At 34.8% G+C, this 24,662-nt stretch overlaps 1 protein-coding gene across 1 annotated transcript in view; it reads left to right on the top strand.

Moving 5' to 3' along the window:
- Positions 1 to 12,621: 12,621 nt before the first annotated feature.
- The window catches only part of LOC123871773, a 45,266-nt gene continuing 33,225 nt past the window's right edge, over positions 12,622 to 24,662 (top strand). Inside the window, exon 1 of the mRNA XM_045915712.1 lies at positions 12,622 to 12,928. The gene's annotated coding sequence lies outside the window, so the exon portion shown is untranslated. The remainder of the gene's footprint in view (positions 12,929 to 24,662) is intronic.

Below are 24,662 nucleotides of genomic sequence, written 5' to 3'. Positions count from 1 at the left end.
AGAGAGCCCTGTTAACTTCATAAAAAATACTTTGTAAGTTAACAGTGTAATATTTAGTTCCTAATCATGAACCTCGTTGGCATAGGTATGCCAGGTTCCATACAAAATGTCCAAACCCGTTTAAATGGCGTTGATTTCGTTTTGGCAAGTGAAGAAAATATCATTATAAAATTAATTTCAGAGCCGCTCCGACATTGTAGTGAAAAATTTTGCCTAGTAACGCGCACAATTAATTGCAAGTAGTATTTTATAATATTATTTTTGTGATTTGCACCTAAACAGATTGACCTATTTTCAGTTTGCAATGTAGGTATAACGATTTGAACCTCTTATTGGAATTGTGGTCTATTTAAATAATTTAAATGTATGTTCGCCACAATTTCGTGCATAGGTACATCATGCAATAATAATTCGGGGTTACTCTTCGTTGCACATAACATATTACCTGATTATTTAGGAAATTCCTATTTCCTAATAATATGTGCAAAATCCTTTTACATTAATACTATGAGATGCCCGTGTGGATATTATTTTTAAAAGTCTTGTGGCAACCATATATTTTTACGGGATAAAAGTAGCATAATATGTGTTAATCCAGTGTGTAATCTATTTTCATTCCAAATTTCAACCAAATCCTTCCAGTAGTTTTTGCGTGAAAGAGTAACAATCATACACACACACACACACACATATACAAACTTTCGCCTTTATAATGTCAGATTGAAAATAAATATTTATACAAGTGTAAATTAAAAATTTATAACACCCCCGACGATCCAAAGTATTTGAGTTTTCCAAAACATCATTTTCAAATAAATAATTATGTATTTAGGCAACGTCCATCTTGACAGCTTGACATATTTTGTCAATTGACATAATATTAAGAACCTAACGGTTATCTAACCTTCTTTTCTACAAAAAAACTAGAAAAGAGCTGATAACTCTTAAACGGCTGAACCAATTTTTTTGGATTATAGCTAAGAACACTCTCGATCAAGCCACCTTTCAAACAAAAAAAACTAAATTAAAATCGGTTCATTCGTTTAGGCGCTACGATGCCACAGACAGATACACAGATACACAGATACACAGATACACAGACACACAGATACACAGATACACACGTCAAACTTATAACACCCCTCTTTTTGGGTCGGGGGTTAAAAATATATAATATACTCAGGGCATACGTAAAAAAATAAGCACCTATATACAGGTTGTTTGGTAATCAGTATATAATGACGATACGTACCCATGCTACTTTGATCTGATAAATACAATGCTGAAGTAAAATGACGATAAGATTTTTTTAAAATTTTGTATGGAAATTTTTATAATTTTATTTCGTCATTATACTTCATTCAGCATTGTGTTTATCAGATTAAAGTAGCCTGGGTATGTGTCGTCATTATATACTAATTACCAAACACCCTGTATAGGTATAAAATTTCCTTTTTCATTTGTGATTTCCAAATCCATACAATATCTAAGTAGTGCGGTACGTATGTAAGTATGTACTTGCTATCATAATCTAGCCTTAACTATCACTAGCCTGTAAATTATTTATTTTTCCCTGGCTAAACCCAGATGCCAAATGTTCACTACACATTAAGCAGTATAATAGAAGTTTCGAGGCTTGTATGCGCATGGAATATTAACAAACTTCTAGACGCCTAGTTTGCCAGTTTCCACAGTCACTGGGAGCGTGTAAGCATTTATTTGTTTCGTGCTATAGTTGTTACAGTTCAACTATAGTTGTGCACGAATCAAACATAAAACATACAATGTTTTACTTGATTCGCAAAGGAAATACAAAAGTGAGAAAAACAAAAGCCGCCGCCAATAATCGAAATTATGCTTGTCGAATAGTACTGTACTTTACTTTACTGATACTGTACTTTCCAGATCCCGATGGCTTGAGTGCAGTATGCTTAGTATGAGATTTTATTTCTCACCAACGTTGAGAGTCGAAACAAAATAATGGTACTGATTCTGAGCATAGAGTATTCACATTATCTTCCTACTAATGTGATATGAAAAGGACAGACAGTTTGACAGTTTTAAATTTTATATAGAGCTGTCAAATCTCGTGACGTTAACTGCTAGTCGCGAGCCTATTGTTTAAATTTGTAACGTGTAATCTTTAAATGTAAAATTCATGTCATGTCATTCATTCATGTCCCGTCCTTTTTTAGCAATATTAAAATGAAGGGGATGCAGATACTCTAAAAGTTTAAAGAAAGACAACAGAATCGGCGCCTATGTCAAAGTAAAATGGACCTAAACACTCCTTGATTTAAGTAATAAAATCACTAAAACAATCAACAAAAATCAGTACAGGCGATTTCACATCCGAAACATTTCTGCTTGGAACACTGGGTATAGATACGAGTATATATGGACCAACTTGAGCATTAAAACAAGGCAGCTGTTGAACTCCAGTTTACATTAATGTTAATGTGTTTCGACGCTCGAATACTATCAACGTTGTTAAGGTATACAATCTTATACTAAGGCTACAAAATACGGTTAGGTATCATTATAGCGAATATGTACATAATATATTTCATTTAAAGAAGAGCTCATCGTTATTTTTTTTAACAATTCATTATGCTTAACTAACAAGTAAGAGCGAGTCGTTGGATCACGAGTGCACCTCATCCGTATAAAAGAATATTATGTAGGCAGGTATTTCACTTCTATACTGTTATTTAGATTTCTTTGTAAAATAAAATATATTTTTTTTATATGTTTTTTATTTTTGTTATTTTATATAATAATATGCAGATGCACTGTTTCGTTGTCAGGTTCGTAGTCAAATACTACAGCATCTTGCTGAGGCAGAGCCCTTTTAGCTCACAGACACATTATTGGTCTTAGTATTTTCTAGATTTAAGTTTAGTTGATAATTTGATTGAATAGTATTATTATTTTCATTTTTTTTGTGATTTTGTTAAGCCGAATAAACTTTTATTAGTTTATTTATTTAAAAGAAAAAATATTTTAGTTATATTTCCTGGATATTTTTGAATAGAGCAAACTATCCATACTTAATAATGTGAAAATTTCTGCCTGCTAACTTCTCACGGCCCAATAGTTTAACCAATTTTGATGAAAGGTACAGTGTTAGCTTACATCCTGGGGACGAACATATACAGCTTTTTATACCTGAAAATTAAAGAGCTCTCACGAGATTCTTAAAAGTCCATCCGTTTAGCCGATTCATATAAAATTTGGTACATAGGTAGCTTGCGTCCCGGAAATTGACACAAGCAACTTTTTATCCCGGAAAATCAAAGAGTTCCCATGGGATTTTGAAGACCCTAAATCCACGCGGACGAAGTCGCGAGCTTCACCTAGTTAAAAATAAATATGGTGATATGATGATGAGCCATGACTCATTTTAACCTTCCAAAGCTTTCTCGCGGCCAGTTAATCCATACTTATACTAAAACTGTAACTTGACTATTTCTGAAGGTACATTATATGTATACCTATTTAAAAAAATTAAATCGTAAGAAATATCATCATTGATATAGACCCTAAAATCTGTGTATATTTTGCAAAGTTAGCACTTTGAATAAGTAGGTGACGCTTTGAACCACAATTGTGTTTGGTTAAAACATAAAACACTTTGTTTACAAAACTTGTATGCCAATAAACGTGCTAAAATGTAGTTACACTATATTAAGCCCGGCAGGCTTGAATAAATAAAATTGTATAAAATTTTCATGTATACGAAAAATGCACAAATAACCCGAAGTCATACTAAACACAAAAGCAAATGTAAAATAGTCCTGCTATATCTTGGAAAATATTTACAATAATAATGTGCTTGGATAAATATTAGAACTCGCTAGGCAAAATATTTTATGGAACTTGAATAACACTATCCTTTTATGTACATATAGACTACAGGCCCATGCTCAAAAATGGATGGGTCATATGAACCACCAGGTGACGTATACAGGACGATATAAGAGCATAAAATAATAAGATTCAGCACTATGCCGTCACTTGTAAGCTGTCCAACAGAGTGCTGGTGAGAATTCAAAAGTGCAGGTAGAGTGAGTATATTTTGGTCATATATTTTTGTACGGCATTTTTACCATCGATAGATCCATGAAAAATAATAAGAAAGCGCGCAGTGCCGTAAAAAAATGGTGCGCCACAAAGTCAGTAAATTTTTTGATTTTCTGACAATTTCCAGGATAAATTTGGTCATTTAATTCTGTACGGCATTAGTTTCATACTGTTTCAATACAGCCTCTAATCCATTATTCCGCAACGCCGTACAAAAATCATGCGACAAGGGGAAAAAATTGAGGGTAGCAACCCCCTCTCTTTCCGTGATCCGGGGGATGATTTGAAACAACATAAAATTAATTTATTTTGAAAGTGTTTTATGCATAGATAATATTATTTTACATGCCGTACATTTTCGTAGGTCCAAAGGTTTGTAGGGGATGTGGATATTATATACACACCCGTTCACTTCAGTTAGACGGCATAGTGATTTTATCATATTATCAATTGTTCTCTTCAAAAATATGTTAATGCCGTACAGTATCAGATGGCCATAAAGTACTACACCTTTAAAATGGTAGCGTCATTTTCATCAGCCTAAAAGATATGGTCTGCATTAAAATGTACGGCATAATTTTTTCCTAATTTATTTATCTTAATACTATTTAAAACAAGGGAAAAGCGTAGATAATTGCTATATTTTATTAATCTATGAATATTTAAACTTTTGCAATAATTTGAAAAATTTCAGTTTTTGTATTTCTCTATAATTTTTTTTAGAACAGTTTCTTTTGAACGGCAATACTATATAACAATAGTATTTTACACTATCATGTTAAAAAAAAAGTTGCCGTACAGAGTCAAATGATTTTACAGCTTTAAAAATCAAGTATACCATGAAATTAAGATAATTATTGATACACATTCAAATGAACACTAATTTTTTGACGGCATTATTTTTAATAGTACTTTTGAGTGCTAGATAATGTTTTGGAACCAAAGCCGTACTTTTTCAAATCACCCCCCGGACCACGGAAAGAGAGGGGGTTGCTACCCTCAATTTTTTCCCCTTGTCGTATGATTTTTGTACGGCGTTGCGGAATAATGGATTAGAGGCTGTATTGAAACAGTATGAAACTAATGCCGTACAGAATTAAATGACCAAATTTATCCTGGAAATTATCAGAAAATCAAAAAATTTACTGACTTTGTGGCGCACCATTTTTTTACGGCACTGCGCGCTTTCTTATTATTTTTCATGGATCTATCGATGGTAAAAATGCCGTACAAAAATATATGACCAAAATATACTCACTCTACCTGCACTTTTGAATTCTCACCAGCACTCTGTTGGACAGCTTACAAGTGACGGCATAGTGCTGAATCTTATTATTTTATGCTCTTATATCGTCCTGTATACGTCACCTGGTGGTTCATATGACCCATCCATTTTTGAACATGGGCCTGTAGTCTAATAAGGCTCAAGGCACATAATATATTGCAGTAGAGTCGAAATGAAGCAACGGAATATTTTACGTACCTACGTATCTATCTTATAAACCTATTTACGTACTACGTAATATACAAAGTGAGATGTGAAACGCGCGTGGCCTGTTTTACCTTAGCTTTTCGTTTCTTACAAATATATAATTTAATTAAGAATTAATTAAACAGCATTAGCAAATTAAAAAAAAAAACAAATTTGACATAATATGACATAGATATGTCACTGATGTCCACTGAATAGCTTGGATTTGAATCAGAGATCGTAATGCGTAAGCAATGCCCGAGTTCGTTCCGAGTTTTTTATATCCGTGTTTTCACGGATTCGGATCGGATGAGTGTGATAATAAATTGTAGGTAGGTACTAGGTACGTCTGATCGAAGCAGCTAGGTTACGCTCAGACGCTGTAGAAATAGCTACCTATGTGTTGTGTATAAACTTGTAACTCGTACATCGAAAAGCTTTTTTAACCGACTTCGAAAAAAGCAGGAGGTTTTCAATTCATCGGAACAGTTTTTTTTAGTTTCTGAAGTACTCGTTGATACATTATTTTATAGGATGTATTTGGACTGGCTTTTTTCAGTAGAATCAAATGCTTAGAGTTCTGATAAATTTACTGAACTGATTTGAGTAGTTAGACTTTAAGATTTTCCGTGGCTTTCGTGTGATTTGTACTATGCTAAATGGAATTCATGAAGGAAAATAACTATACCCACATACCTATACTATTAATTATTTAGAAAAAAAATCTTTAGTAGCTACAGTTTCAAGTTCAATTATTATCATCATCATTAATATATCGCCGACTTACTATATCTGAACACAAATCACCTCTCAGAATGAGAAGTGGTTTGCCATAGTCCACCACGCTGCATGGGCAAGTGTGGATTGGCAGACTTTACACACCTCTGAAAACTTTATGGAGAACTCTCAAGCATGCAGGTTTCCTCACGACGTTTTCCTTTACCGTTAAAGCAAGTGATATTTACACGTAGCTCTGAAATGTTTCAAGTTTATTGGATAATATATTACTCCTTGTTCCTGGCATTAGCACAAAGAGGATGCAATTATTGCCTGTGGTCAAACGTGTTAGCGAGACTACTGAAGATAAAATGTAACGTAGCGAAAAGTAGGATACGAGGTAATCTCGTTAGCCGTATCGGAACTTCGGATATCTACCCCCTAGGGGTTTTCACAGAGCGTGGTTTTAAATGCAGAAGTGTGGTTGCATGAACATGTATTTCTTTTTTTTTAAATTTTATTTATAAATAAGAGTTCTATTTGTTTTCGTATCAGTATATTTTTTTAATGAAATTATGTACTCACTTTTCCCCGCGATTTCATTCGCCTATTATACATATAACAAACAAACAAGGAATCAGACAGACTTTATTATTTTATTATCTTAATATTCATCGCACAACGTACATCGTGTACGTTGTGCGATGTGTTCTAAGTGATTAATTCTTGTACTCCACGGACTACAGTACCTACTCATTGAGCAAAAAAGCACCTCACAACGAGGTATTAGAAGGTGGATTGCGGATCCATAGATGTAGTAGGTATATCACATGAAAAAAAAATCGTTAAACTATGACCCTATTTTATTTATAAACCGTTGAAACGCTGAAGAAGCTTGGCGTGTGTCCAAAGAGGGTACAAATGTGCTGTCAAAATATCCATATTATTTTTGAAGACGCTTACCCCAATGCGATTTCTCAGCTCTTTCAAATGAGACCCTCTTTCTTATTCTGAAATCTCTTTCAACAAGTGAGAGCGGTAATGTAATCCATACTAATATTATAAATGCGAAAGTGTGTCTGTCTGTCTATCTGTCTGTCTGCTACCTTTTCACGGCCCAACAGTTTAACCGATTCTGACCTTTGGTACAGGGTTAGCTTGTATATAATTATAAAATCGTAGGACTGTAACACTAGGAATCTAAATCTAAATATGTAAAAAGAAAAGGTGATTGACTAACTGACTGATCTATCAACACGCAGCCCAAAAACTACAGGACGGATCGGGCTGAAATTTTTCACGCTGATAGCATTTATAACGTAGACATCCGCTAAAACAGGATTCTTGAAAATTCAACACGTAAGGGGGTAAAATAGGGGTTTGAAATTTGTGCAGAGCACGCGGACGAAGTCGTGGGCATAAGCTAGTTTACTATAACTTTCTATATTTACTTACAACACAGTGAATAGTTTCATAATGAAATCCACTCATCTGTTTCGCCTGAAATGTATATTCTCCTTTTATCACGCACCTTGTGTATTTGTAATATTAGTATACAAAAATTTAAATGTACCAACTCGATGCCTATATGCCGGCCTGGCCCCAAATATCCCTAGACAGAGACAGGTGGAAGGAAGAAAGGGAGGCCTTTGCCCAGCATTGGGACAGTACGGGCTAACTAATAATAATAATATAATATATTGTTAGTGAGATCTTAAGTATATATTTTCGTGATTCTATTGAATTACAAAGTAGCCTAAGGCATTTGTATTTGCCCTTTGTTATCTTGGGCTATTATTTCCTCGCCCCTTCCCAGCGGTACTCCTACACATCGTCGGGAAATGTTTCCTTTTTTATTAATATTAAAATAATTTGCGCCTTCCAAGAAGTAAATTGAAATTTTGTTATAGGTATATAATGCATAATATGGATTAGGAAAGTATTAATAAGACATGAAATTAATTTTATTTTAATCTACGACGAACTGCAGCACTCTATAGTGGCCTTTAACCTTAGAACTGGTCTAAGAACGTGTTCCAAGGGCGATATCTGTGTAATGCAAAAAACCGCATTAAAATGAAACCGATGGATTTTCATTAAAATGGTAACATAGTTAAGTTTTCAAAAGTTAAATACTTGATTTCAGCGTCCCTTGTAGCCTGTGGCCATAACATAGTTATCTATACAGAAGTAATTTTGATCTTGGTTTAATAGAACCACGTTCGAATATGTGAATCTATGCCGTTATTATCGCGGAAAATCAAATAGTTCCCACGGGTTTTTTAAAAAACCTTAATCTAGTAAGTTGTAAAACGGATCACTTTCTAACAACAACTATCTACTTTTTTATATAATTTATGTGACAAAGTATGTAACTTTTATATGTAGTTTTTAAATATCCGCTGTTTCCTTAAAAGGCAGGCTCTAATCTTGCTCAGAGTACTATCTTTTGAATCCTTTATGCTTCTTACTTCATAAAAGTTAAGCAATAATGCAAATTTCAATGCAAGTCTTACTATCAAAGTCTTACTGGGTACGAGTAGGTATGTGTTCATTACGTACCACTGGAAGCACGAAAGAGTTTAGGTCAGCTTTAAAAGAGATTTTAAATGCGTTACCGAAAGATATAAACTTCTTCAGATTTTTGGTTAACCTTGAGAAAGAGATATTCAACTTTTATGCCTTGAAAACGTGTTTGGAAGAACAGTTTGCGTTGCAAAATGCAAACTCGTGCGCGATTTGAAGAGGCGTGCCTTCAATTGAACACGGATTTGGAAAGGGAGTTAGCGAAACAAACCCGTGCGTGTTTCAAGGCAAGGTGTTGCAAGGCTTTCTATTGTATACGGAAACGTAATACACCACCGGCGTCAAGGCATAATATTCGTAGGGGAGAGTGTGCATGAAAGAGCCAGGCTTTGAAAGAGCCGATGTGATTTTCCATTACTTATCGATATCCTACCAAAGTTTAATTTTACTCCTTAAATGGCAACACTGGACAGCTGTTACCCACAAACATTTGACAGTTCTACGACAGCAAATAGCCTCACAGGACTGTTACGAAAATTCGGAAGCCAAAAAGTAAGTTTCTTTGTGTTTCTTTCATCTTTTTTTTCAAAAAGGGTATTGCATAAGTTGACAAAACTGATATACAGTATTGGCGTCTATATATTTGCCCTTGTTTTGCATAAATAATATCAGATCAGCGTTCTGGTATAGTGCCTTTTTTTTGAAGTTATATTTTTAAAAGCGTCGTGTTTTGAAAGAGCCAGTTATTTATGCTTTGAAAGAGCCGCCTCTTTCATGACACGAAAACTGGCTCATTCAATACATCGTTTAGTTTTAATTAACCCCCGACGAAAAAAGAGGGGTGTTATAAGTTTGACGTGTGTGTCTGTGTGTCTGTCTCTGTGTGTGTGTGTGTGTGTCTATGGCCACGTAGATCCTAAACCAATGGACTAATTCTGATAGTTCTTTTTTTTGTTTGATAACTGATGTGATAGAGATTGTTCTTAGCTATAATTTATTTATTTATTTAATCTTTATTGCACAAAATACAAAAAAAAACAAAAGGCGGACTTAATGCCTAATGGCATTCTCTACCTGTCATATTTATAGAGGTCGGGGGTGTCCAAAATTTTTAATTTTAGTTATTTCATTATTATATGATATGTTTCAGAATAAAAAGATATGTCTTCGCAACCGTCAACAGCTAAAAAACGGGTAAGGCCCACAACTGCTGCAATAGAAGAGGCTGTAAAAGAAGTGCTTGCTGGAAATCAGTCCATAAATAGAACAGCGTTAGCGTTATCGTGTGGCCTCAAAGGGGTGATTAATTTCTTCTGCCAAAAATGTTTTTAATTTTAAATTGTTTTTATATTGTTTTTATTTTTTAAGTTATAGAGTAAGAATACGAAAAAGGGCTCTATTTTATGTTTTTAGACAAATTTTTATTAATTATTTAATTTTTGACTAACACAAAGTTCAAAAGTTTTAATTGTTGATTAAGACAATGTTTAATTATTACTGAGACTGTTTAAAAATTGTGATTTTCATAGAAATACTAAAGTAAGCTTAGTATTAATCTGATTTTAAATACTTAACATAATTTTAATTGATAAAAAACCGTTTAGTACCTCAAAAGTAGGTATCGGCTCTTTCATAACACATGGTGGCTCTTTCATTGACCTGCTGCTATGAAAGAGCCGATTTCCTTTTTTTTTTAAACTATTTATATAAGAGATTATCAGCGTTGTTATCCTCTTTATTTTTATTTAATAACATTGCCAATTAAAGTGATTATAAGAAAACCTAGTTTCATTTTAAAATAATATAGTAAAAGTGTGTTTTTTTTTACACTATTTAAAACTGGCTCTTTCATCCACACTCTCCCCTACATAATACCTATAGTTCGATGCTGCGGCAGTTTGGATTTCAATCTACTATTCATTTTCCGTTCAGCTAATGAGCCTAACGAGGCTTCAAATGAAATGCGGCCCCCAATGCGGTTGCAGCAAATATACTCGTTAATTTACCAACGTTTAATTTAAGTCACTTAGCAGTTTTAATTCTAACACATCACAAAGCTGCTACGGGAAAATGTTACTTCGGTTTCATACTTCGACACATTGTTAAGTATGTATTAACCACGAAGTTTCATTAAGCTCTATCAAACGTGGCAAAATTTCGTATTACGATTTATAGGGTTCCGTACGTCAAAGGGAAAAACTGAACCCTTATTAGGATCGCTTGTTTTCTGTCTGTCCGTCCGTCCGTCCGTCGTGTCAGTCAAGAAAATCTATAGGGTACTTTACGTTGGATCATGAAAGGCAGGTAGGTAGGTCTTATAGCACAAGTAAAGGGATAAATCCGAAAACCGTGAATTTGTGGTTACATCATTAAAAAAATTAAAACGTGTTTCAATTTTCAAAGTAAGATAACTGTACCAAGTGGGATATCATATGGAAGGGCTTTACCTGTACATTCTAAAACAGATTTTTATTTAAGTTTTTGATTTTGCGTGCAAAATGTCGGAAAAAATATGCGAGTACGGAACCCTCGGTGCGCGAGTCTGACTCGCACTTGGCCGGTTTTTTATTTTACTTAGTTTGCATTTTGTATCCTTATTATTGGCTATGCATATCCTTGCTATCGATATTTTGCGAATTAAGTAGCGGATATCAGCTGTTTTATAAAGAACAATAGTCTAGTATAATGCGCGTCATGTGCTATTTGCAGGGCGTAATTTAAATTACAATATTAATGAAATGTAATGTAATGTACCTATATGTGGTGGCGCTCTATAGGGAAGGCCTCAAATATGTCCAACAGTGGATGTCCACAGGCTGATGATGATGATGATGAATGAAATGTAGCTAAGAGTACAAGACAGTGCAGCGCGCAAGCAGGTGCAGGCAGGGTGCTTCCATCGGGTGCACAGAACAGGCAATCAGCTTAGTCCAGGCAATGTAGACTGTACGTAAGTACGGCTTACTAGAAAGCTATATTTTTAACCCCCGACCCTCTATAGTCTTGTTTTATGTCTATAGGTAAAGGTACATAGTAATAATAGGTATAGTATTCGTAAGTACTAGCTGTACAAGTGTAAATTAAAAATTTAATACGCCAGGTGAAGGTTACAGTAACTAGAAAAGAGCTGATAACTTTCAAACGGCTGAACCGATTTTCTTGGATTATAACTAAGAACACTCTCGATCAAGCCACCTTTCAAAGAAAATACTAAATTAAAATCGGTTCATTAGTTTAGGAGCTGCGATGCCACAGACAGATACACAGATACACACGTCAAAGTTATAACACCCTTCTTTTTGGGTCGGGGGTTAAAAATGTGGACAGCTTAATTGAAGATATATTTCAAATACCTATATTATTAACGCATTAAACCTGAAGTTTATGCACAGAAGGCTCAAGTGTTTGAGAATAAATCTTTCATGTATACGTTGCATTAAATATGAAACACATTGAATAATACTTGCATAAGAGCCGATTCACAACAAACACGTACACGTGACACGCGCGTAGTGACGCGCGCGTAGTGACGCGCGTGAATCCGTAGACATAACTACACGCATTACGTCTACGCGAAAGTTCACGCCACGCAAGTGGTATGCCATGTCTCATACAGCTCCATACATTACAACGCAATGGTACGTGCTACGTCTACGCTTACGCGACGCATACGCGGACTGTGTGGCCGGCGCTTTACCTAGAGTATGGTCGCGTGGCGGCGGAGGCGGCGGCGGTGGCGCGAGGAAGCGGGGCGCGCGGTGCAGGTGCAGCAGGGCGGCGGCCGGCGCCCGGCGGCCCACGTGCCCGGGCGGCGGGCGCCCAGGCTCAAGCTGAAGGCTCAGTCGCTCGCGAGAAGCCGAAGTGCCGCTGTCGACCGTCCGCGCCGCCTCGCAACCGACGCGACAGGTGGCGACGCCCGTCGCCTGCGCGCTCAGCTCGCTACGACCCAGTCTAATTTATACGCCCGGCTCTGAAACTTTAATGTCGCCTCTTGTTTGGAAATTATCGTGCAGTGCTCCATTTGTTTATTCCATCGAGAAATGCAAATTAAGAGTATAATGAGTGTTTAGAAGGTGTCTGAAAATGGTACCGTGCGTTTGGAGGATTTGAAATCACTTCGATTTTAATACTGTAAGTGATGTGATTCGTTATTTTTCTTTAGATTAAGTACTGTTTCAGTGAAAAGACAACGAGCTTAGAAAAGCTTAGTCTACGTGGAAATACGAACCGAGCGGTTACAGGACTAAAAGTAGATAATTCATTTGAAATTGTTTACTTAATATCAAACTTTAAGTAGTTAATAAAAGCCAACATAATTCTAATTGGAAAATATTGCTTTGGATATAATGGCAAATTCTAAAAAAAACTTTAAACGGGAAATTTTTTCAGCTTCTCGTACCTCCTTACTCCATACTCTCCTTTGTGTAAATATTCTGTAAACTTATCTAAGTATTTTGTGTAAAAATCTTTTTACAATTATTGTTTTTAAAATATTTATTAGGTTGACCTCTACCTAAAAAAGGCACCTTTAGAGCGAGATATTTAACAAAAGCCCCGAATTCCTGTTGAGATTAGCAAATGAGACAAAGTTTTTGCTCAGTAACTTGAATAACTTAATATATTTAAGACAATCATTATGAGTCTAAGTCCGTCCCGAAACTATTAAAAAATATTTTAAAAATTGAAAAAAAAAAGGAGATAAATATGTTCATAAGTGTAGATAAGTAATAATAAAATGTACAACTTATTTTTATCAGATTTTTTCTTTATTAATTATGCATCGACCTATATACTTACATAAATAATAAAATTGTAACGGGACAATTTCTCTACATTAAACAAGAGTATTATTTCGGAAATAATCGGATGAAGGATTATTCGATGTAGGGCTCAAAAAAGTTTTAAATTTTTTGTCTTTCTGTATGTATAATATTATATGTATCTCTTGTGTAGTGTGCAGAACCCTGTTGAAACTACAACCTAGTATTTAGTTAGTTAATCTGTCAGTCAGTCACTCAGTCAGTCAGTCAGTCATCATTTCATTGACAGCATGCTGATTGACTGTCAGCATTTCCTTTTATATAATATTTAGGATAGGTACTCTGGGTTAACGTTTAATATATTTTTATCAAGAAAAATAATAGGGTGCCTGAAGGTCTTTAACCTTTGATACACCAAAAGTCAGACACATTATGACCTATATGAATAGCTGGTATTAGGTATCATTCAAACGAGCACATCGTTTCAAAATGTTACTAGTCATGATTCTCATCTTTATTTTGTATTCCGCATCCTAAAGGCAAAGGAGGGCAGAGTTCATATTGGACGTCTATTATTATGACTTGAGTAAAGTCATTAATTTGCATAACGCTGATGCTATCAAAAATTTGCGAATTTCCAAGCATTTCCACTCTTTTTAGAGTTCCTTACGTTAAAACAAAAAAGAAACCCTTATGATCGACTTCGTTTGTCTGTGCGTCCGTCACAGTTGTTTATTTCAGGAACCACCACTACTCAATGCATTATCACAAAATTATTTTGTATTATGCAAATTATGTATTATTGAAGTTATGTATGGTTGAAAGTCTACTATTCACTAAGCTTATTTCACTGATCATCATTGATTTACTGTTACCCGTTGAGGAGTTTCATCCTCCACCTCTGAAAATATTTATCAGATATTCACTAAATTCACATCATGGAACGAACCTGAGCAAAGGACTGGTAATCTTTATAAAAAAAAATGGTTCAGATACAAGTTAAGGAATAACTTCGAAAATTTAATTCCATATACTGGACGAACATTGTTTTTCAGGATATAAACCACCTAACCTATATTATGTTGACTCGAGTATTAATAAAAGAGAGATAATAAAAGAGATTAGAGGTAAAAATGTTAAGTTTTGTTCAAATCCGGTTAATAGATACAGTGAGATGCATAAACAGACAAAGAAAAATTTAAGAGAAAAATTTAACACAATAATTATATTTACAGTTACAGTTTTGTTAAAAGTAGTTTAATTAAAAGTATAATTATTCTTGGTAAGAGCAATAGTTTTTTTTATTCCATTACAAAGTTAGCCCTTGACTGTTATCTCATCTGGTGGATAAGGATGAAGCAGTCTGAGATGGTAGAGGGCTAACTTGGCTTAGTTAGTGGTGCCGAAGTATAAGGTATTTAAAAGGGAGATAATTTTTAGCAAGGAGGTCGTTGGCATTCGATTTATGGCAGCACCAAGTATAACCGTGAACAATGTTTCCATTTCATCTTATTCCCGGGCATCATTAGCAAGCGCGCCAAATGAATTAACGCTATTAATAATCCAGATGTAGACTCATTTATACAGGAATAAATATTCAAACATTTTCTCCCACATTTTTTCATTTTTCATCTATTAAATTGTGCGGCCTCGTTAAGTGACGCATCGTCATCTACGTTCCAGAAAAATGAGCGTTGTGCTCGTTTTCGCATATAATTTTGAATTTCAACGCTTTTTACCATTTCAGTATTATTAAAATATGAAATAGCTTCAGGGAGGTGGTTGAGCCCAGTTCGTAAGTAATTTTAAAGAGAAAAATGTTATGAAATCATGTTTGATGAAAAAATAAATTAATATACAGACCTACTACACTCGCGTCTATTGAAAATTTAGATGAAATTTTTAGAATTTGCTTTGAATAAAATCAATTTTTTATTCTTGTTCGTCTGTGTCACCTGTATGACTGTGCGAAACGTTATTGGGCATACGGTCTAGTCACCGTCTCTGTAAAAATATTGTCAGAAAAGGTCAGCGCAAACAAACGTAAAATAGAGCTGAGCTTTTCGATAACAGCTTAAAAACGCAGCTTTATAAATATACTTTGACCTAACGACTCCCGCTCGTTTTGACGCGCCTGTTTTGTCGCGTGCAGTTTCGGTCGCTTTTATGCCCCAATCAACCCTGGTCGCCATTTTTTGAAGAATTGTTAAGTGCTTACACCTTTGAGTATTTAAACACCGTGCCATTTATCTATGTAGTCATGACCGCTACGCGTAAGTCGCATACGTGTCACACACAAGCGTACGAATTTGTCGTCGCTTTTTGGAAAACAATGTGTGAGCTTTGCCTATCTGGAGTTTTATATCTTTGGCCAAGTAAATAGAGGTTAGCTTGAGTTGTTATCACAAAAGAGCCCTGCCTCTTATTATATATAGATTTAATTAAATAGCCGTAGATTAATTTATGGTATTTTTAATACGTCATTCATTTTGTTAACAATTTGCAACAAATCGCAATAAATCGTTAGGCTCCCACAAGATTTATTAATTACTGCGGTTTTGATGTTAAAATAATACTAACAATATTCAAGGCAAACGAATTAAGCACAAATGTTTACGGCACATTAAATATTCAATTTTAATTACAAATATTTAATTGATTAACATTTGGTTAATATAGGTAAATATGCGTTGATGAATTTCTCGTTTTGTAGAGGGGCATAATCAGGCATAATGTTTAGCGTATAACCTGACAACCTAGCAAAACTGCAAAACACTGTGGTGGTTTTTAGGGTTTATCCGAAGAATGCCAAACGGATCCTACCTATTACTAAGCCTCTGCTGTCCGCCCGTGAATTATTTTTTCTGTTTGTCCGTCTGTCTGTCAAAAATCGGGCGCATTTTTTTTTGAGATAGGTACCGTAATAGGTAGAGAGTTGAAATTTTCACAGAGTGTGTATTTCTATTAATTATTATTATTATAAAAAAATTTAATTAGTCGCCATGCAAATTAAAAAAATTGAAAAGTTCATAATGTTACTTATATCTTGTACCACTCTTCGTGTGCCAGTCGCACTTGACCGGTTTTTTGAATAATGAACTTTTATAAAAATAGTTTTTACTAGTAGATAAGTTTAATTAGTAAATAAGTTTAAAAGTAAAGTATCTTAAATTGCGACCTTGATCAACTCTCTAAAAGCGAAAGAGATAATTTAAATTTCTGAAATATAGGTACCTACTTACGAAAAATTAAACATCAAAAACTGAAATGCTGAAAGTTAGTTTAAATTCATTATTGAAATAAAATCCAGTTCAAGCACTTTAAATTCTCTTGAAATGAAATCCAGTATGAATTTCATATGAGGTAATACCTACCGGATATATTTCAAATTCGGATATTCTCTACTAGGTAAGTACATTGGTTATCATAAAACTAGTTATGTTCAGTTTAACAGGGCTCTCTCCGTCACTTACTCCATACAATCGTAATTCCAATTTCATTTGAATATTAAGCAATTAAAGTCCATGAAATTTTGCAGACATATTCTAGAAACTAATATCTGTGCCTGTGGTGTTTTAGATTTTTCTAAAAATATGTAGTTTTAAAATTACAGGGGCTCTAAGATTTGTATGTGAATTTCCGAATATTTTAACAGAAATCTGGAAAACTACAGGCATAGATATTAGTTTTTAGAATATGTCTGCAAAATTTCATGGACTTTGGTTGTTTAATATTCAAATGAAATTGGAACTACGTTTGTATGGAGCGAGTGACGGAGAGACCCTTCTTAAGAGGTGATTTGCATGAGGTAAGTAGTCAACACTACTTACTAAGTATTTGAAATTAATAGATAGCGAATGAAGAAAGGCTTTGTTTTTATACATGCACGTATAGGTGATGATTTTTTTGTTTAAATCCCGGAGGAACTCTTTGATTGCCTGGGACAAAAAGTAAGTGTAGCTTATCTCCATCCAAAATTCAAGTAATCTCGGTACGAAATAGATGATGTTCGCGACTTCATCCACGTGGATTTTAAGAATCCCGTGGGAACTCTTTGAATTTTCTGGGTCAAAAAATATGCTTCCTTAGAATAACTGTTAAATAGACAGACACTAGCAAAAAGACAGACATACCCACTTTCGCATTCATAACAATATTAGTAGGTACCATGTAGGTACCACCTATACAAATAATATGAATAATTACCACACTTCCATTTTTATGAAAAGCTGTCCAAACAGTCTTATAAAATAAATTGAGTCCGAATACAATAATATATTCGATTCAAAATAACATTTCTATCATTGGCTATCTGCCCATTCGTTGCACCACACATGACCAAAACAGTTGTGTCCGGAAAATTCCCATAACGATGTAAAACATCGTGTAGCTTTTGTTCAGATACAGTTTTGGCAAACGCGTCGAACAGAGCACTTTATTTGCTAAATAAAGTTCAATCCGCTTAATCTCCGAAACTCTAATAAACTTTATCTAACAATGACTAAGAACTTATTCTTGGTTTTTCCTAAAATCGTTTTGCGAGAAGTTTCTCTAGCGTGCTGTCATCGCTCTTGATACAAACGTTATTTGGTTTATTATTTGAATATGAACCAATCAAATTCAATGAAATTTTGAGAACAGTTCTAAAAACTAATACTTACTAAACTAATATAATTTGCCAGATTTCCGTTAAAATATCTAATTTTAAAGTTACACGGGTTTAAAGACTTGTATAATACGTAAAATTAAGTTTGTGCGGTGATTTAGTTCTAGGAAATAGGCGCTTACTACGAATACCAACGTTATTTGAATTTCATTTTACCTTATTCAGAGGCGAAACGGTGAAAATCATTTCCTATATGAAATAATTAATATTAAAAGAAACGATCTTGTTTACTTTAAATTGCTATCCATCCATGTTGCTATCATAATTATACTTTATCGAGCATAAATCAGTGACTAGGTTTTTAGTTTTACGGAGTGGTCGTTGAACTAAATAATCCATATTTACATACTAATATTATAAATGCCAAAGAATCTGTCTGTCTGTCTGCTTGCTTTTCGCGACCCAACAGTTTAACCGATTTTGATGGGTACAGAGTTAGCTTACATCCCGGGGAAGGACATAGGCTACTTTTTATCCCGGAATATCAAAGAGTTCCCACGGGATTTTAAAGGCCCTTCCGTTTAATCAATTTATATGGGTACAGAGATAGCTTGCATCCCGTAAACTGACAACTTTTTAACCCGGAAAATCAAAGAGTTCGTACGGGATTTAAAAAAACCTAAATCCACCCGGAAAAAGTCCCCACGACTTTGTAACATGTAGTAAATAAATATTTACTTAAAAATATATTAGGTGTCTACTTAAAAATATTTTTAACCTACTCGATTTTCAGGAAATCATTAATTTCGTCGATATCACAGAAGCTCGAGGCAGTGTGCCCGTGTTTCCATAATGATGTTATGATAATAATAATTATCGTTTTGTTGTGTTAATGTACCCAGTTAATTCCTTATTCAATATTCTGCTTTTTTATTAAATACCAGATGATGCCCACGCCTTCGACCAGGTAGATAATATATGGTTTTTAAAATCCGCCAATGTCCGTCCCCGGGATGTAGGTAAGACTTCTATGAAAATCTGGCAGACAGATACTGTCGTTTATACAAGCGTTTATATTGATTATTCAAAAATAAAATATTGCGAATGTTTTTGATATAAAATTGAAGATGATAGATGATTCAAAGACGCATAAAAAAATTAAGATAATATGTGATTCTAACACGTGTGATAGTAACATACACATTAATCGCAAAGTACTTTGTCTTGAACTCATATCATTCAATTAAGGAGAGAATATACTGCCACTGAGACCTGAATAATTAGTAACTTTAGTCGCGGAAAATGAATATAAATGACTCTTCACAACTAACTGGACCTGGAGAACTTATGAAGGAGAACAACCGTGATTATTCTGTTTTAATATACTTTTTTGCAAGAGTAGAGCACTGCAAATTACTTCTAATTGTAGTAGATAATTAACTTGTTACTAGGGTTGAACCACTTGTAGCGGTTAAAAAATTAACAATAATGAAACAAATTCCTTTTACTTTTATTCAAAAGTTTGTGTGTATATGTGTGTATGTTTGTTACTCTTTCACACAAAAACTACTGAACAGATTTGACTGAAATTTAAAATGTTTGATAGATTATACCCTGGATTAATATATAGGCTACTTTTTATCCCGGAAAATCAATATGTCACGGAACATCAATCAATCCCATGCATTTTTCAAAAACTTATATCCACGCGAATGAAGTCGCGGGCATTAGCTAGTTTGAAATAAAATCCATACTAATCCATATATATCAATATAATATTGTAAAATATTGTAGAGCGAAAGTGTGTCTGTCTATCAGTCTGCTTGCTTTTCACGCGCCATCCTTTTAACCGATTTTGACGAATTAGGTTCCGCGTGATTTAGCATCCCAGGGATGGAGTTCCTACGGGATATTTAAAAACCTAAATCCACTCCGACAAAGTCCCAGGCATCATCTAGGTTTCTATATATTTAAAATTAGAACTGGTTTTTTTTTTGTTTTAAACCATTTATCCGTAAATTGCTAACGAGCGCATTTATTCCTTCCACGTTAATAATGCAAACTATATGCTCACTGCATTACTGTATCACTGGGCTTATTTAAAGAGGCATGAATTGCAAAAAAGGTAAAATTAAATAGTAAAATGTTGTGTAAAGTTGCATTTGTATCGTCGATTGTGTTGCAGCAAGGCATATTGTTGACTAAAAGCAACAGACAATGGGTCACGAGTCCCGGCATAATAATAAGCTCCCAGGCCTGGCCAGACCGGCTTAAGTAGTTCCACGGTTTTATTCATCATGTACACTCAGTTCACTTGAAGGTATGCTCGAGAGACTTTACAAACTTCTACATCTGTATGCCGCTACGCAAGTATTTCTCGAAAGTGCTCGAGAAATATTCTCTTTATTTTTACTCGCAGATGCCAGAGTGAGCTCTAGACAGAAAATTAAAAATATTCTAAATATTGACTTTAGTAGTTAAACATAAATGTAGATATAAAATAAAATTAGGTTGGTAAAAATGTTATATCGTCAAATGAGCTCTAATTTTTAACCGCCAAATTTTATTTCAAATATCAGATTAAGTATCATGACACAAAACAGGCAAAACTTTCGCGGCTGCATCCTTATGTATATAAATTCCAAAAATATTTAAAAATCTAGTGGAAACTCATTTGATTTTACGTGTTAAAAAGTAGCCTATGTCCATCTACAGAATGCAAGCCATCTCTGTACCAAAAAGATGATGCTCGCAAATTCGTCCACATATTGTTAGATTTTTAGGAAAAATCCCGTGGAACTCTTTGATGTTCCGGGACAAAAAGTCAAATATTCTTTGCCCGTTCTCGGGATGCCAACACCATCTTTGTATTACAAGTCAAATCAAATCAAATCTTTGTACTCAAAATTGGTTAACCGAAGGGGTTGTGAAAAGGTAGCTGAGCTACACACACTTTCGCATTTATAATATTAGTATGGATTTGGCAATTCGAATTTCGGTCTAGAACCTAAAGAACGACGAACGAGAGGTTCGGAAGAACGTAAAAAGTATAGAACAAGATAGAAAGTGTATAGAATAAAGAAGGCGCATAAAAAACTAGTAGGTAATGGTAAATATATGTATTTATAGCTGCACCACTTAACAAGTGTAAATTAAAAATTTATAACACCTCCGACAAGTGAAGGTTACAGCAACTAGAAAAGAGCTGATAACTTTCAAACGGCTGAACCGATTTTCTTGGATTATAGCTAAGAACACTCTCAATCAAGCCAGCTTTCAAACAAAAAAAAACTAAATTAAAATCGGTTCATTAGTTTAGGAGCTACGACGCTACAGACAGATACACACAGACAGATACACAGATACACACGTCAAACTTATAACACCCCTCCTTTTGGATCGGGGGTTGAAAATATAAAGCAAACGACCACAAGTATGTACATTCTACGTAGAATAAACAGACTCCCAAGTGGCAGCAAACAATTTGTTCTTGTGAAATCCTAATGAAAGGGAATTGGGAGTAGAACAAGCGTAGCAGGAAAGCATACAATATTCAACCTCAATAGAAAATATCTTTCTTCATGACTAAAAATGCCAACTTTTGTGATTGTAATTAACGAAATGATGAAATTGGAATATTTGGTCCAAAATCCAAATAGAGAGTAGAGGGAGACGGATTTTAAAATTAAATATCAATTAAGTTTATGCGTATTATTTGTATAGGTATTACAACTAACTTTATCCATACTAATATTATAAATGCGAAAGTGTGTCTGTCTGTCTGCTACCTTTTCATGGCCCAACAGTTTAACCGATTCTGACGAAATTCGGTACAGAGTTATTTATATCCTGGGGACGGACATAGGCTACTTTTTATCCCGGAAAATCAAACAGTTCCCACGGGATTCCTAAAGACCCATCCGCTTAACCGATTATCTTGCGTCCCTGTAATTGACATAGGCAATTTTTTATGCCGGAAAATCAAACAGTTCCCACCGTCCCTGTAATTGACATAGGCAATTTTTATCCCAGAAAATCAAACAGTTCCCACGGGATCTTTAAAAACCTTATTCCACGCGGACGAAGTCCCACGCATCCTCTAGTATTAAATAGTGTCGACAGACCAGCTATAACATACAAGTAGCGACAATAGGTATCAAATAAAGTAAATATTTTCAAAGATTATTATATTTATGGAATACTAAAGTATGAAACCATTCCCACACTAAGTGTAGTTTACTTAGCCCCCGGGAGTGAGAAAATGTCGCCTATGAAATATAATTCAATGGTTATGAGGTAGCGAATGCGTGATGCCTATTGTTGAACTTCCACCCTCACCCATTCATCATAATAATGTCGTACTTTTACGAGTATTGCATCTGCTTATGCTATATCCCTTTTTCTAGCAAAACAATGGTGACGTATGCCTTGTGCACACTGTACCTACACAGTGCATGTATATTTACCTGGGTTTTCACGCACTTTTAAATGTACCCTGTTGTGGTTGACATTTGTGTGCAAAGTGCATTTTTATGGTTCTGTACCTCAAAAGGAAATACGGAACCCTTATAGGATCACTTTGTTGTCTGTCTGTCTGTCTGTCCGTCCGTCCGTCGTCGTGTCTATCAAGAAAACCTATAGGGTACTTCCCGTTGAGTTAGAATCATGAAAGGCAGGTTGGTAGGTCTTATAGCACAAGTAAAGGAATAAATCTGAAAACCGTGAATTTGTGGTTACATCATTAAAAAATTACATACATATATACATAGACTGCTGGAATCATAACCCTTCCTTTTGGCTTTGCCGCAGTCGGGTAAAAATGGAGGCTGCCGAAGTGCTAGAATGGCGACCTCGCACTGGAAAACGCAGCGTTGGCATCCCTTCACTAAGTGGACAAAGAATATCAAACGTGTTTTAACAGGACTCTCTCCGTCGCTTACTCCATACAATCGTAGTTCCAATTTCATGTGAATATTAAGCAACTAAAGACCATGAAATGCAGTCATATTCTAGCAACTAATATCTGTGCCTGTGGTGTTTTAGATTTTTCTAAAAATATGTAGTTTTAAAATTACAGGGGCTCAAAGATTTGTATGTGAATTTTTAAGACCGCGTAACTTTGTATGACGACGATACCTATAATTTCTACCATTGATTTTAGAGCCACCCCTGTTTATTCTGAGATTTTTACAGTATCAAAGCCTAGGTAGGTAATTTAGTGATTTTCATATGAAACAAATTTAGCGTTAAATTGATTATGCTACCTACATTAAAAACTTTAATTTATGACTTTTGACCTAATTTATTTTAACCTACCTTCTAGCCGGCAATTTTTAAACGTAGTGCTGACATATTTTTTTTAAATCATATACGAGCACTTCATAACTTCGACACTAGTTTTTAACCCCCGACCCAAAAAGAGGGATGTTATAAGTTTGACGTGTGTATCTGTGTATCTGTCTGTGGCATCGTAGCTCCTAAACTAATGGACCGATTTTAATTTAGTTTTTTTTTGTTTGATCGAGAGTGTTCTTAGCTATAATCCAAGAAAATCGGTTCAGCCGTTTGAAAGTTATCAGCTCTTTTCTAGTTGCTGTAACCTTCACTAGTCGGGGGTGTTCTAAATTTTTAATTTACACTTGTTGCCTGTAGTCTCATCCGCATGAATATAGTATAGTGATTAAAAATCCCTCCCTTAGTGACAAATTTTGTCATGAACATGAATCCAAGGGTTAAGCTGTGAAAGGAAACAAACAGACATGCAGTCACACACTTTAGTATTTTTCAGTCAAATATTCTGACCGTGTTCTTTTTCTATTCCTTGAAAAATATTTTAACCTCGATATCTAATATAGTTCCTACTCGGCTGCATGACACTCTTGTTCCTCTAGCCCTCTTAATGTGACCGATCGCGACCCTCTTCCGATCATTTTTATATCGACGATGTTCTATAGAGTATCAAGTAGAAAGCAGAGTATCGTTTATCGTATGTTTGTATTACTCAGCAGATCTTCAATACTTAAATCTACTTCGTTTAAAGACGTTACCTAAATAGCAAAATAGTAGTTAAGGTATCTACCTATACAGCAAGTAATAAAATTACTCTCCCTTGCATAAGGTTGTAGGTTTCTCTTTTTTCAATACCTGGTTGGCCAAAAAAAATATACGTATGTACATAAGGCGGGACCTCTAAGCTGTCAGTCAACTATAGGGAGGTGTGAGTATAATGTGAATGGGTTCAAAATATTATGACAAAATCCATACTAATATTATAAATTGGAAAGTTTCTCTTTCTGTTTGTCTGCTAGCTATTCACGGCCGTGAGAGCAAAATTGATACAGAGATAGCTTGAATCCGGGGAAGGACATAATTGGAGCCTACTTTTTGTCGCCACGGGATTTTTAAAAGCCTAACTCCATATAGACGAAGTCGCGGGCATCATCTATTTAGTACAGATCATCATCATTATCAACTTCTATAAGTTGGTACTTATAGATGT

The sequence above is a fragment of the Maniola jurtina genome, chromosome 14 (assembly GCF_905333055.1).
Source record: "Maniola jurtina chromosome 14, ilManJurt1.1, whole genome shotgun sequence".
Classification (NCBI taxonomy): Eukaryota; Metazoa; Arthropoda; class Insecta; order Lepidoptera; family Nymphalidae; genus Maniola; species Maniola jurtina.
This window is presented reverse-complemented; position numbering and strand designations above follow the sequence as displayed.